Below are 14,908 nucleotides of genomic sequence, written 5' to 3'. Positions count from 1 at the left end.
AATAGGGTCAGTGGAAATATGCGCTTGCTCCCAAACGTTTTCAGGCCATCTCTTCAATCCTCTGCAAGGAACGTTAGGGATTCTTCCATTTTGGCTGACATACTTAGAAGAAGTCTGAGGATATTTCCAGGGAGCCCATCCACCACTTCTGGAGACACTCCTCAGGTGCACCTTTTCTGTGAAATTCATCTCAACTCTGCAGGCAGAGGGCAGGGGCTCCTCTCCTAGGTTCACAGAGCCCTTTTACTACCACTACCATTTTGGCACACGTCATAACCACACTGTTATTTCTTTACATGTCCATGATCACCAGATGATAAGGTAAGAATGAGTACTTATGTCTATTTGTGTGTGTTAAGATCCCCTGTGCTTATTAGCAAAGCCTGACTCGATAAATGGATGTTAATTAATTGATTGCTCAGTTAAATGACAAATAATGAATGTGAAAAAGAAGGCCCAGACTTATAAATTGGCTATACAGATGACACAGCTACTTTGTGTCAAATTAAATCTTAATGGTCTTAAATTTTTTGCACACATATTCTAGCAAAGGAATTTATTATAGCAAGAAAAATTCCATAATAAAGCTGGCAAAACTTTACTCATAACCCAAATGTGTGCCTCAAACTAGCTATCTTCTTTTAAAATATTTAAACAATGACACTGTGCTAGACACTACGGAGAACATTTGAAGTTTTAGAGCAAATGTCAGAAGCAATTCTGTTCAATTTTTCAACATAATTGTACCTCGCTTTGTCTGTGGGCCTAGTGCTGTGCTGGGAACAAGGACACCAAGACGTGTGGGGCAGATCCTGGCTTCCAAGGAGCTTGCCATCTAGTAGACGCTTAATGGAAAACCTATGGATTCCTTTATTTTTTTTTTTAATAAATACAAGGTTTTTTCCAAGAAAAAAATTTTCCACAGAAAAATAATATATGTCATTTTAGAAGAAAATTTAAAGGTCACCTGGGTGGCTCTGTTGGTTAAGCATCTGACTCTTGATTTTTGCTCAGGTCATGATCCCAGGGTTGTGGGATGGGGCTGCATATTAGGTTCTGCACTGACAGTGCGGAGCCTGCTTGGGATTCTCCCTCCCCCTCTCTTTCTGCCCCTCCCCTTCTCATGCTCTCTTGCTCTCAAAATAAATAAATAAACATTAAAACAAATTTTTTTAAAGGAAGCACCGGAAGTAAAAGATACACTAAAAGGGGAGAACTGCATCCACTCTAAGTTCAGGTAGGCTCCTGGGGTGACTGACCTACTGCTCCCAGCCAACCTGGCTTTTCTCAGGCTCCTCACTGCACTCTGCAAGGGGTGGCGGGTTGGTGGTGTCTTTGGCATTCTTTCTTAACCCATCATGGGCCGTATCTCCTGAGGGACACGCCATCCCTTCAGTGCTCTGTATTCTGAGGGGGGAAAAGCAGCACAGTAACAAAGTGGAGGGAAAGAAGGGCCTAGAAAGTCAGCTCTAACTCCAGCCTCCTGCTCCACCATTTCCACATGCATCGTACAATTCCTCTGCCTCACCCTGTCTCTTTCCCTGGCATTTGCTTTCTCTTCCAGAAATGGCTGGAAACCCTTCCACGGCCAAGATCAGGACCAACTTCATGGAAACACTACCTGAGCAGTCACACAGGCTCTACACTGAGAAGGGCCTCACACTTGGCTTTATCCTCTGCTGTTGCTACCTTGAAATTCATCATCATTCTTTATCAAAAGACCCCTCATTTTCATTTTGTGCTGGGTCCCACAGATTACATTCTTGTTAACTTATTCTTTTAAAAATCTAGGCATTAGGACCACACAGGTTCCATGTCAGTACAATGCTGTAGCTCTTTGTATACCATCCCAAGGCATGGTCACAGCAAAGTATTGAGTTTAAATAGTGGTGTATACCATCCAAAGGCATTATCACAACAGAGTATTGAGTTTAAACAGTGATTGACCTTCAAGTCTACTGTCCTTCCTCAGGGAGGTAAGGAACAGGGGAAAAGGATTTCTTTAGATTCCCTCACAGGTTCAAGGGAGCAACAATTTCCAAACAATGCCAGCCACGAAGGTTGGTCTCATTGGTCACAGTCTACTGACACACTGGCACAGTCCAAACTGTCTCTGGAATGTATCAAACATCCCCTCCTGAGTAAACAGACCAGAGCTAATTGGACAAAAGTGACTGAGGAATAATTATGTTATGATACTTACACAATTAATAGCTTATTACAGTAGGTCTCAAAATGTGGTGCCTGAACCTGCTGCATCAGCATCACCTGGGAATTTGTTAGAAATATACAATCTCAGATGTACTGCATCAAAGTCTGGGGGTGGGGCCCAGCAATCTGAGTTTTAACAATCTATGCAGATGATCCTGATGGCATTGAGAACCACTGGCTTATCAGAAATGGAGGAAACATTATCTTCTGGTTGCATCAATTGTAAGAAATGTTTTCCACCATTCAATTAACAAGGAGAAAGTTACACGTCTTCATTCATTCATTCACTTCAGTCATAATTGCTTTAGGCATATGCTAAATACATCCACGTGTGTGTGTGTGTGTATATGTGTGTGTGTGTGTACGTGTGTGTGTGTGTGTGTGTGTGTGTGTGTGTGTGTGTTTAAGCTCTTCAAGTGAGTCAGGCACTGCAATGGATAGAAGGATAATGGTTTGTGCTATAAAAGGGCTTATAATCCAATGCAAGAGAAGACAAGAGGCAAATTCATAAACAGAATGCTCTGCCCAGAATGCCAGATGAGAAGTATGAGAAAGTGCAACGTGCATTTGGCCAAGGGAGAGATGACATAGAGCTTGTCAGAGCAAAGTTAGAGAACACTTAATGAATGCACAGTGCAGCTAGAATTTTGATGTGTAGTAAGTGGGAAGAGAATCTTCCAGGCACAGGAGAAGCATAATGACATGACATGGAAAAGAACAGAGTATGTTACCAGATGATCACATAATTCTGTGTGTTAGGAGTGCAGCTTCTGTGAAAAGAATAAATCTGAGAATAAGTCAGAATAGTGTGAGAACTACTTTTGGAGGGAGGGCCCTGAATTTGAGGCAGAGTTCTTCTGTCTTCTCATGAGACTGCGAACAGAGGTGTGAGGACTGTAGGGAGGCAGGCAGCACAACCTTCTCAAATTCTTGCTCCTCTGGCCACATCTCCATTGTGGGATCCCAGTGCAAAGCTTGAGAAGAAAAGCTACAAAAACTAGATAAAGGGGCCAGTCAGATGTCCGAGGCTGGATATTCTCCTTGCATGCTTTTGGCTTCGATAATCTTGCTTGCCTCCCTTGTCCACCAACTGCCCGGATAGCATCGCTGATAAGCGCCCTCTCCCCTTTTTCTTTTGTCTCTCAAACCCCTACCATCCCAGCCATAAAAGGAGGCCAATGCCAGGGTTCGGGGCTCAGCCTTTGGAGGTGACTCTGCTGGGCCAGCACCGGTGTGCAATAAACGGTCTTTTCCTGACTCCCCAATTGTGTGTGGCTTGTCTCTTCCTGGGCTCTTGAGTATTTGCTGTAACAAGCTCTCTGAGACTCTATTTTACTGAAGAGAAAGACATATTTGTCCTTTTATTTCACAGGTATAATGAGATGGGCAGAAACAGGTCTAGAACCATTTGGAGACAGAGCTGTTTTGCCAGGACCACCCCTGGGAAACTAGATTTCTTCATGGCTGTAGTCAGCCAGTGCACAGGACATTGTTTGAAAATTGCTTTTTTATTCTTTCACATCAGAATCGTTCGTGAGAATGGTTTGGGGCTTGCTCTTTCTTTTCTTTCTTTCTTTCTTTCTTTCTTTCTTTCTTTCTTTCTTTCTTTCTTTCTTCTTTTTTTTAAGAGTAATTTGTAGTTTGGACAGTTTCCTGAGCGAGGCTATGTTTAAGCTTCCGCTTTTAGATACCAGACTTCCAGCTCATCTCTCCCCACCCTCCTGTCCTGCAGCCACAGGCCTTTTTAAATCCAGGAGCAAGAGACATCCAAGACAACATGATGGGCCCTGGGGCAAGGGAGGACTACCATTTGTTAACCACCTTTCTAGCTGTTTCTGCCAGTTTCACATGCTCACTCTTCCCAACTTTCCTAAAGCGAGACAAAGAAATGGGGGCAAGTAAATTACAAAAAGCTGAACAGTCAATTAAAAAATATGTATGTACTTGGAAAAAATACATCTCTATTGAATGCTAGTTCCTAAGGACCAAGACCATCTATGGTTAATTCTATACAGCACTTAAATGATATAAAGTAATTTGATGCTTTGAGATCCTCATTTAAGAAGTAATACAAAAATAGCTAGGGAAATGTAAATTACTGCTACTTCTATGGACAGCAAGTTGGCAATGCCCATCAAAACCTAAAATACATGTACAAAGTGAGCTGAAAGTTATACTTCTAAGGGCTCTATCTTACAGATAAACTCAAATAGGCAAACTGGTTCTGTACAAGGTTATACTGTTCATACTAATAATATTTTAAAAGATTAGAAACAACCAAAAGGACCATGAAGAAAGAAGTGGTTAAATAAAGTATAGCCCTAAAATACTTGGCAACTGGAACAAAGAATAAGGAAGCACTCTAGTACTGATATGGAGAAAGCTCTAATATATACCATTTCTGACAAAAGGGGAGGCAGCACAATGTGATGGATATGTTACCATAAAAAATCAGAAGAAATAGTTTATATATACTTGTTTGCTTATATAAAAAAAAAAGAAAATACCAAAAACATAACACAAAAGAATCATAGTATTGGCAACTTCTAAGGGAAAGGAACTGGGGACTAGAAGAGTTTTCATTCTATACTTTTTGTTCCTTTTGCATTTAGAGCTGTATGGATGTATTATCAATTTTTATTTTTTTTTAATTTTTTAAAATTTTGTTTTAGAGAGAGAGAGAGCATGAGCAGTGAAGAGGAGCAAAGGAAGAGAGGTGGAGAGAGAGAAAGAATCTTAAGCAGGCTCCACACCCAGTGCAGATCCCTACACAGGGCTCAATCCCATGACCCTAGGATCATGACCTGAGCCAAAATCAAGAGTTGAATGCTCAACTGACTTAGCCACTCAGGCACCCCATTTATTATAAATTTTTTTAAGTTTATTTATTCATTTTGAGAGAGATAGCATGAATGGGGGAGGGGCAGAGAGAGAGGGAGAAAGAGAATCCCAAGTAGGCTCCACATTGTCAGCACAGAGCCTGATGTGGGCTCGATCTCACAAACCGTGAGATCATGAGCTGAGCTGAAATCAAGAGTTGGATGCTTAGTTAACTGAGCCACCCGGGTGCCCTTATATTACCAACTTTCAAAAAGTTAAGTAAAATAAGAATTCTAAACAGGTTTAAAAAATAACCAAATTATTAGCCTGAAAAATAAAGCCAAAATTCCAATTTTTCTTAAAACAGTCATTCTAAAAGACTGTCAACTTTGAAGCTCTTTTTCTTAAAAGCTCAATGAAACTCCAGGGTGCCTGGGTGGTTCAGTCTGTTAAGCGTCTGACTTTGGCTCTGGTCATGATTTCATGGTTTGTGGGTTTGAGCCCCATATCGGGCTCTGTACTGACAGCTCAGAGCCTGGAGCCTGCTTCGGATTCTGTGTCTCCCTCTCTGCCCTCCCCTGCATGCACTCTGTCTCTCTTTCTTTCTAAAAAATAAACAAACATTAAAAAAAAAAAACCTCAATGAAACTCCACTCTAACAAAAAAAAAAAAAGTGTTTTTGTTTGTTTGTTTTTTATACTGCTAAGAAAAACAGAATGAATCCAATTAGCCTTCTTTATCCTTAATCCACAGACACAAAAACAAAGAGATGAGCCAAGGAGGAAAAGTCACAGGAATAGGGATCATGAAAAAGGAGGACAATTTGTGGAAATGTGAAACAAGAAGCTACGTTAAGTCAAGGGTTTATTTTGATGCCCCTGTTACAGAAAAAGATGTCATCAGACTTAGTACCCTATATACCACACAAAAATACACAAAATAATACATGATCCACAAAACAAACCAATAAGAAGTAACCAGTCACTTAATGAATGCAGTTTTGTAATGAAACCACAGAGAAAGTTATTGCATGTGACCTCATAAAGAAACCACCACGCCATGAAATGAGTAACTGAGTCAACTATAGCCTTATCGTAGTTAAAATAAGTTCACGTAGCTATTATTTATAATATCTTTAGATGTACGCAGAAGTCATAACAACAAAACATAATTATATAAAAGTCATTGTACAAGGGACCAAAACTATGGAATCCAGACAAACAGCCCTGAGAGGATCTGTTTAAGTTAAGGATGGATTTCAGATCATCTGAAGAAGGGAAGGACTGCATATTCTTCAAGCTGTCCTCCATAAATATTACTCTTCTCAGAGGGCTTTTGCTTCATACTGAGTGGCTGTGAATTTAATGTTATACTTCCTGACAAGTGCCTGGAGATATTCTCTGGTGCTGCTGTAGGACAGAATGATGGGTTTTAATCATCAGCAATGCCAGAACTGAATTAACATCCTTTAACAGAAGCTGAAGGCACTTCCAGCCCCATGTGGAAACAGAAGATTTAGCTACTATCCACAGAAGTGAGCCTATAAGAGGGTTAAGATTCCCCTTAAAGAACATTTTAGGCCCATTTCAACATATGCATTAATGGTGGATGGAGGCTCAAAATGTGACCAAAGTTTAGTATTTTTATCTGTAAGAGATAAAGTTATGTATTATCAAAAGTCCGTCTTAGTCATTTTTTTAAAGCCAGAAAAGCACCCAGAGGACATTGAAATTTGACCAAATGGCTTCATGGTAAAGACCAAAAATAAACTGGTTGCAAAATGCATGTCTTGATAACTAAGTCAGTTGACTTGCAGTACATGGGTGTAAGCAAAAAAACCAAAAACCAAAAACCAAAAAACAACAACAACAACAAAAAAACCAGTTAAATGTTAAAGGATGCTTAAATAAGAAAGCTGATTTGGCTTTATTTTATCTGAAGTTATTCTTTCTGGCAGTGGATCAGTTAGAATAACTGATTCAGCCTCACTTAACAGAACAACCAAAATAACAGTGGCTGAGACAAGAAAATTTTATTTCTCTCTCACATGAGAGAAATCTAAAGCTAAACAATTTGGGGCTGGTACAGAAGCTCCATCATCATCAGGCTCCAAAATTCTCCTCTTTCCTCAACACTTTAGCCATCTTAGGGAGGCTTCCATCTTCAAGGGCACCTGCAGAATCCAAGATAGCCACAGCTTCTGCCAACATGCCCAAATATGAAGAGGGAGAAGGAGAAGGACACAACTCCACTGCATGTGAGGAAAGAGAATGAAAAACAAAATCTTCTTCCAGTCCAGAAATCCTCTCCACGAAGGCAGTAGAAAAAGAAAACAATTTTATTATTGAATAAGCATTAAACTGGAATATGATACACATTACAGGGAACCTGATAGGAGACTGCAGAGGCAGAGAGAAATTCCACCCTTCAGCCACATAGGCAGATACAACTCATTATGCACACATTCTCAAGATAAACAATAACTAGTCCCTAAGCCATCAGACTTGACAGCAACGTTCTATTTCACATAGTTCATCCTACATTTACCTGGCAACTGAAGTGCTAATCTGTGTTACTTAACTGACAAAGGAAAAACAAACTTCTCATATTTTTGTGATAGGAGGTAGTTTTACAACTGGGAGCCAGGTCAGCTCCAGTTAGGCTCCTACCCTTCTGCTGAAACTTGGAAATAGGGTGCTATCTTCCTTGGATGTTTACGTGGAAAAGAGATGGTTCCTGAGTTCTTGAGAAAGGCATTCCCCGAGTTGAAAAGCTGACAACAGGCCTATCCAGTTTTCATAAGAATTTATATACAGTTCAAAGAGAAAAGAAAGCATTTCCAATTAGAGGTTTCTAAAAGAAATGCTTTAAGAAAAAGAAGGGGAGGAAAACCTCTTCCCTTATTTTCAATGGGAAGAATTAAACCTCTTACTTTTAATCTGTATTTGTCCTTACGCGTGTCAATAACTTTGAAGAGATGATCTCATTTACAATACCAACAAAAACTGCAGAACACCTAGGAATTATCTTAAGAAATAAAAACTAAAAGTAGAAAAATGTAAAACCCTCTGAAGAACACAAAAGAACTGATCAAAAGGCATACTTTTAATATGAGAAAAACTCAACATCATATAAATAACATTTATCTGTAAGTTTTTTTATTCTTTTAATACAATAAATAATGACCTTTTTTAAAACTAGATAAGATAATGCCGAAGTACATTTTTAAAAATAGGCAAAAACAGACAGAAAACTGACAATGAAGAGCAATGTAGGAGGACTGGAACTTCTAGATATTGAAATACAAAGCTTTAACAGTTAGAATACTGTTATCTGGCCCATGAATAAACAGACCAAGTCACAGAATAAAATGTCTAAAAAACAGATAAAAATACATAATAGGATTAAGGATAGCAATTTAGATCAGTAGAGGAAAAGACAAGCTATTTAATATGTGCTGTTGGGACAAGTGGGTACCCATCTAGGGGGAAAATTAACATAGAACTCAAATTTCACAGTGAACATCAGAAAAAATTCTTAACGAATCAAAAAATGAAGTAAAAAAAATAAAGCTATAAATGTACTAGAAGAAAACAAGGAAAGATCTTTCTGACAATGACTCCAACCTCCAGAAGTCTTAAAAGAAAAAAGATTGATAAATTCAACCACATAATCAAAAGTTCTGTGTGATAAAACAAACCAGAGAATCAAAAACAAAAAGCCCATAAGCGAAGTTAAGACAAATGACAAATTGGTAAGTATATTTGCAATGTACTGTGGACAAAGACCTAATATTCCTAAAATATAAAGTGTGTTTCAGCAAACACGAAAAAAAGCAATACAAATGGATAAAGGATATAAATAGATAATTCACCAAAAAGGAAACATAAGTGGGCCTCAAATATATGAAAATGATGTGTAATATCCCTTGTAATATAAGGAATACAGATTAAAACTGTCCGTGTTATCTGTTGGATGGATTTAACAAACTAAAAGTTTGATAATACACAGTGTTGAAAATACATTGTGGAAAAATTGGCACTCTCATAAATTGGTGGGGCTATAACTTGGTACAACCCCTCATGGATGTAATTGGACAACATCTCCAAGAACAACAAATTCATAATATACTCTTGGAATCAACAACGCCAATTGTAACATTTTATTCTACAGAAATACTTGCACATATGTAAAGTGGTAGATGTACACAGTTACTCACAGATGTATTTTTTGTAACAGCATAAAACTGAAAACAATCCAACATAATATAATGCAGCTATAAAAAGAAAGAGGAAGCTACTCATGTACTCTTATATAATTATCTGGCAAATATATTAATAAATATGAATAAAAAGATGTAGAACAATTTGTACAGTATGCTGCCTGCCATTTATGTAAAAAGGGGCAGAGAATAACATTCGTATTTATTTATGTATTATAAAGTTAATTCTCATTTGTCTCCTTCCCCATCTCCCCCATTAAAATGCAATGAAAATTTCAGGATAAAAAAAAAAAAAGAAAAAAGAAAATTTCAGGATTAATGAAATAAATGTGGTTATCTTTATGGAAGGAAGGTAAACAAGAGAAGGAAAATCAGGAAAGGGAAACCAAGGGAGGATTGGGTGGGAAGGAGCCTTCTCAGTGTACAGAATTGCATAGGTATTTTTAATCAACAGATCTGTTGTTATTTTTAAAATAACAATTGGGGCACCTGGATGGCTCAGTCGGTTAAGAGTCCGACTTCGTCTTGGGTCATGATCTCATGGTTTGTGAGTTCGAGGCCTGCATCAGGCTCTGCTCTGGCAGCTCGGAGCCTGGAGCCTGCTTCAAATTCTGTGTGTCCCTCTCTCTCTCTGCCCTTCCCCTGCTCATGCTCTGTCTCTCTCTGTCTCTCAATAACAAATAAACGTTAAAAAAAATTTTTTTTTTAAATAAATAAAATAACAATTAATGGGGCACTTGGGTGGCTCAGTCAGTTAAGCATCCAGCTCTTAATTTTGTCTCAGGTCATGATCTCATGGTTCATGGGTTCTAGCCCTGCATTGAGCTCGGTTCTGATAGTGGAAAGCCTGCTTGGGATTCTCTCTCTCCCTCTCACTCTGTCTCTTCCTCTCTGTTTCTCTCTCTCTCTCTCAAAATAAATAAATGAACTTTAAAAAAAAATTAATACATTTTTAAACATGATCTCTATTAAGCACATGTAAATTAGGCCATAATTAAGTCTGCTTTTAGAGTCAAAGCTAAAAAAAAGTAAATTAAAATCATAAATGTATTTTTCTAAAACATTTCTATACCTAATTATTTTGATGGCCAGTAGTAGAAGCCCTATGTCTAAAGCCTTTTTATTGAATGCTTCTCTGGGAAGCTCGGACTTGCAGTTCATCAGGAAGGGAACAGGCATGTAATTTAGATGATATTTCCATTTAGTTAACATATTTATAATTTAGTAAAAGGGCTGCCCTTTTACCAAATGCAATAAATTACCTTCTCAATTCAGCCAGATGGAATCACATTGGTAAAACTGATTTAAAAAAAGAAAAAAAAAATTAATTGGCTAGGATTTGATCGCTCCCATTTATAGTCTTCCCAGGGTAATTTCTTTGAGATTTTTAAATTATGTATAAAATAGAAGGGAGCATATATGAGACCCTGTTGGAAAGCCCTCAACATCTACAGAGTTATGGCAATTGACCTAATTATTATATTTGGTTAAAAAGAGCCTTCTAAGAATTGAATTTCCACAGCCTCACTCACATAATTTGTAATTCAGGTAAGTATTTCACCGAATTTGTTCAGATTACTAAATCTAATCGTCTTTCCACATTAATGTTTTTATACCTGAGTTTTTGTTTTCTGAATCAATGCAAAGCTTTATATGAAAAATATGAATGCAGTAGGATGCCTATGCCTGGGACAAACAGGTTGATGTGGTTTGAAAATAAATTAGAGAAAGTTATGAAAAAGGAAATTATCTCTGTTTTAGGAAGTTTTGGTCTTCCTTAGTTAGTAAATCCCTCAAGGGCAACGGACCCACATAGGGTGAGTGAAGGACTCCACAGAATGAAAAAGTAGTTTTTCTTTTCCAAACAAGATTTTATTGTTAGAGGAAAAGGCAGATAGCAAAGCTGTCACTTGGTGGGGTGGGGTGGGGAAGGATGAATCTTTTTACATAAAGAATCCAGAGTCAGGATGCCTGTGGGGCTCAGTAGATTGAGCGGCTGACTCTTGGTTTGCTTAGGTCATCATCTCATGATTTCATGAGTTCAAGCCCCACATTGGGCTCTGTGCTGACAGTGTGGAGCCTGCTTGGGATTCTCTGTGTCCCCCCCCCCCCCCCCATCGCCCCTCTCCTACTCGTGCTGTCTCTGTCTCTCTCAAAATAAATAAATAAACTTAAAAAAAAAAAAAATCCAGAGTCTTCTAGGAGAGAAGGTATCCATTGTCGAACTCTGCTCACAGAGCCCTGAAAGTGGAAAAACTGGGTGAACCAGGGTGGCCTTGGAGACTGTTACCTGGAAAGGAGAGTCAGTCTGACTGAGGACCTAAGGTGAAGCACCGGAAGTTTGTTAGAGGAGGAAGTGCTAGTTTGAGCACAGTGTGCAACTAGCAAACCCAGCCTCAGCAGTTAACGAGCACTTAAGCCTGTGAGTACCACCAAGAAAACCGTGCCAACCAACTGTATCATCAGTATCAGATGCTATTTGCAAAGTCTCTTGTTTGCAAATATGATCAACCTGGCTGTAGTCCTTCAACCAATTGGGTGGGTCCTTAAAAAAGAGGTTCTAGGCTTCTATTGATAGGCAAGTGGGTGCTGAAGACACTAACTGAATAAGAGGATGTAGCCATCTGCTTCTAGTTTTGAGGTAGTGATGTGAGTTTGGAAACATCCTAGTTGAACTTGTGAAATTTTGTTTATCACATCAGCTCACTAACATCAGCTCACTCAGCTCACTGTGCTTCTTTGTTTCCCAGGTAGTGACAAAGGGTCAAACTCAAAGGGCTTCAGGTATGAGCCTGGTAAAACAATTGTGTCATAGAATAAACAAGGCAAACTGGAGGGTGCATCTCCCTGCCAGGAAATCAAAATTCATTGCTTTTTAAAAATCTGAGCTAATTAAGCCAAAGGAAAAGAATATATATACCATAAGCCTATAGGCTGAATTCAGCATCTCAACTAATACTTTGATACTCTACAATTCACTATACCTAGAGCCCATTTTAATTTACTCAAATCTCTTTCTGCTCCCCTAAGGTCACTTTAGAAGACTTTTAGAGTCCTATACATTAAGCCACAATTCAGCTCCAAGTTCCAGGTCCTAAAGACCCAGAGGTGACAAAGGCAAGTCCATTCCTCAAGGAACTCCCACAGGTTGGTATTGTGAACACCATTTGTTCAGTTTCCTGTCTCCTCCAATCATCAGGAATACTTCTCTGTAACATCATTGGATAAACCTAATTTTACCTTTTTTAAAGCCAAGTTTTTGTGTATATTTATAGGACTCATTTCTTGTATTGTAAAATATTAGAAACCCATTCATATCATTGCCTGCTCTTGCCTACACACATCCTACCCCTTTTGTCTTCCTGTCGCTAAAGCCCCTGGACACCCACAAACCCAGATTTCAACTGATCTCTGCAGGCCTGGAACTCTGGCTAATGTTCTTGGATCTTTTTCTTCGTGAGTCTCTTAAAATGGACCTGAATCTTTGGATATCAAACCCATTAAACCCATACCTAGTCTCCTGGACTCTGAACCCTGCCTTCTCTCTAGTGTTAAAAAACAAAACTCAACTGAGTACATTTAAAGATCAAAGTAATGTTATCAAATGATTCTTGAATGGGGTGGCATCACATTTTAGCAGATAGGGAGTTCCAAGGAGCTGGGTGTTCATCCTTGTTCTTCTCAGCTTGTCCCAACCGCTTTTTATTCATAATTTGCCTGATACTTTTGAAAGTATCTTTCTATAAAGTTGCCTTTAGAAAGGCAAAATTTTAGATTGCAAAAATAGAATAGTAAAAGATGTAACTCATACACTAGAGACTTCATTTTTAGAGAAAACTTAATTTCCACCATCCATTAAAAATGGTAATGCATCAATAGGAAGATTTTGGCTGAAGAAGAAAAGACCTTCCTATATCTGGCTTATTTGTCCCAGTCTGCTTCCCTATTTATAGTCCTCAAATTATCTGTCTTTCTTTCATCAAAGAAAATATCCATATGATTATACAATTATGTGATAGACCATTTGGGGCCACTTAATCACTTAATTCCTTTCTGAAAAGCTGTTCACACTTTACTCTAAAGATTTATTTCCTGGGTGGTTTCCACTGCAAGTTTTTAATTGTAATTAATGAAATCCATCACCAATCTTGAAGCCACAGAACTTTTCTAACCTGTACATTCAATTTCAACAATACAACAACTTCTTTTCTTTGTCACCCATTTATTTCTCACTAACCCCCAAAGGACAGCAGTGAATAGACAGTTCAATAGCAGTTCAATAGACAACATTTCCTTTAGGAAGAATTTCTAAAAAACATAAATAACCTAGAATTATTGTACACCTGAAACTAATATAACACTCTATATTAATGAATTGGAATTAAAAATTTATTTAAATTAATAAAATACAAAAATACATTTTTATAAATAACCTAATAAAACACAGTATACTTCTAAATCTGCTTGGGTCCTCTGCACGAGACTCAGGTGTGGGTCTTTACAAGATGGTCAGTGAATTCCTGATAAGGAGAGTTAGTGAACACAGTCTCTTTCCAAAGGTCAGGGGTGAGATAGCTGTAGGTCTTGGAAATGGCATCAAAACTGGCATCAAAAGTTGCCCGGGGTGGCAGTGCAGGCCCTGGCCAAGGTGTGGCAGTCATCCATACCAGCCATCATCAGTAGCTTCTTGGGTACAGGGGCTGAGATAATGCCAGTGCCTCTGGGGGCAGGGATGAGGCGCACCAGCATAGAGCCACAGGGGCGGTCACCTTTCATGGGACAGTGTGGGACTTGCCAATCTTGTTCCCCCAGTAGCCTCGCTGAACCAGGATGAAGGAAAGCTTGGCCAGGACGATGGCCCCATGGATGGCAGCAGCTACCTCCTTGGAGCACTTAGCACTCAGACCGACGTGTCTATTGTAATCCCTGATGGCAACAAATGCCTTGAACCTGGTCCACTGGCTAGAATGGGTCTGCTTTTGCAGGGGCATAATCTTCAAAATCTCATCCTTGAGAGATGCCCCCAGGAAAAAGTCAATGATCTCGGATTCCTTGATGGGGATAGATCTCCTCCAAAGACTTGATCTTCATGTTCTTGACCAGGCAGCCAGCTTGGTGACCGGGATCCACTCCTCACCTTAGGCTTTGCCTCCACTAGCTCCGTGGCCCCGCCCCAACCCCACCCCAGCCCCGGACCAGGCCACCTCCCCACCCGACTCCCACCCTGGCCTGCCCTGGCCCCAGATGCGACTTCGGAAGCCGCTGTGGCCTCCCATTCCAGGGCCCCACCAGTGTCATCCACCATTTGGTGTTTTCCCAGAGAAGAAGCTAAATCTGCTTTCTAATATACATTGAGTTTTAGGGGCAGGAGTGGTGAAAAATAAAAGTCAAAATTATTCCTAGTTACCTTGATTTCACAGGTTTCACATAGTTATCTTTTGGTGAAATTCTAGAATTACAATACTTTGTAAATGTGGGATGAAGGCCACACTCGGAGGTCAGTCTTCTGTACTTTGCCATTCACTTTTGACTTGATGGCTATACCACGCCTATAACAGTAGTCTATTTTGCTTCAAAACTGCTATATTTCTTAAAATCACCATTTATTTTGATACTAAGTGAATATAAATAGTATAGGAATATGAATAGTGCCAG

At 39.1% G+C, this 14,908-nt stretch overlaps 1 pseudogene; it reads right to left on the bottom strand.

The window, feature by feature from the left end:
• Positions 1–13,624: 13,624 nt before the first annotated feature.
• Positions 13,625–14,421, bottom strand: LOC112849801 (small ribosomal subunit protein uS5 pseudogene; annotated as a pseudogene).
• Between the last annotated feature and the right edge of the window lie 487 nt (positions 14,422–14,908).

Source organism: Puma concolor, chromosome C2 (genome assembly GCF_028749965.1).
Source record: "Puma concolor isolate L17-30 chromosome C2, mPumCon1.1.hap2, whole genome shotgun sequence".
NCBI lineage: Eukaryota > Metazoa > Chordata > Mammalia > Carnivora > Felidae > Puma > Puma concolor.
Note: the sequence above shows the minus strand (reverse complement) of the source record. Positions and strands in the feature narration are given on the sequence as shown.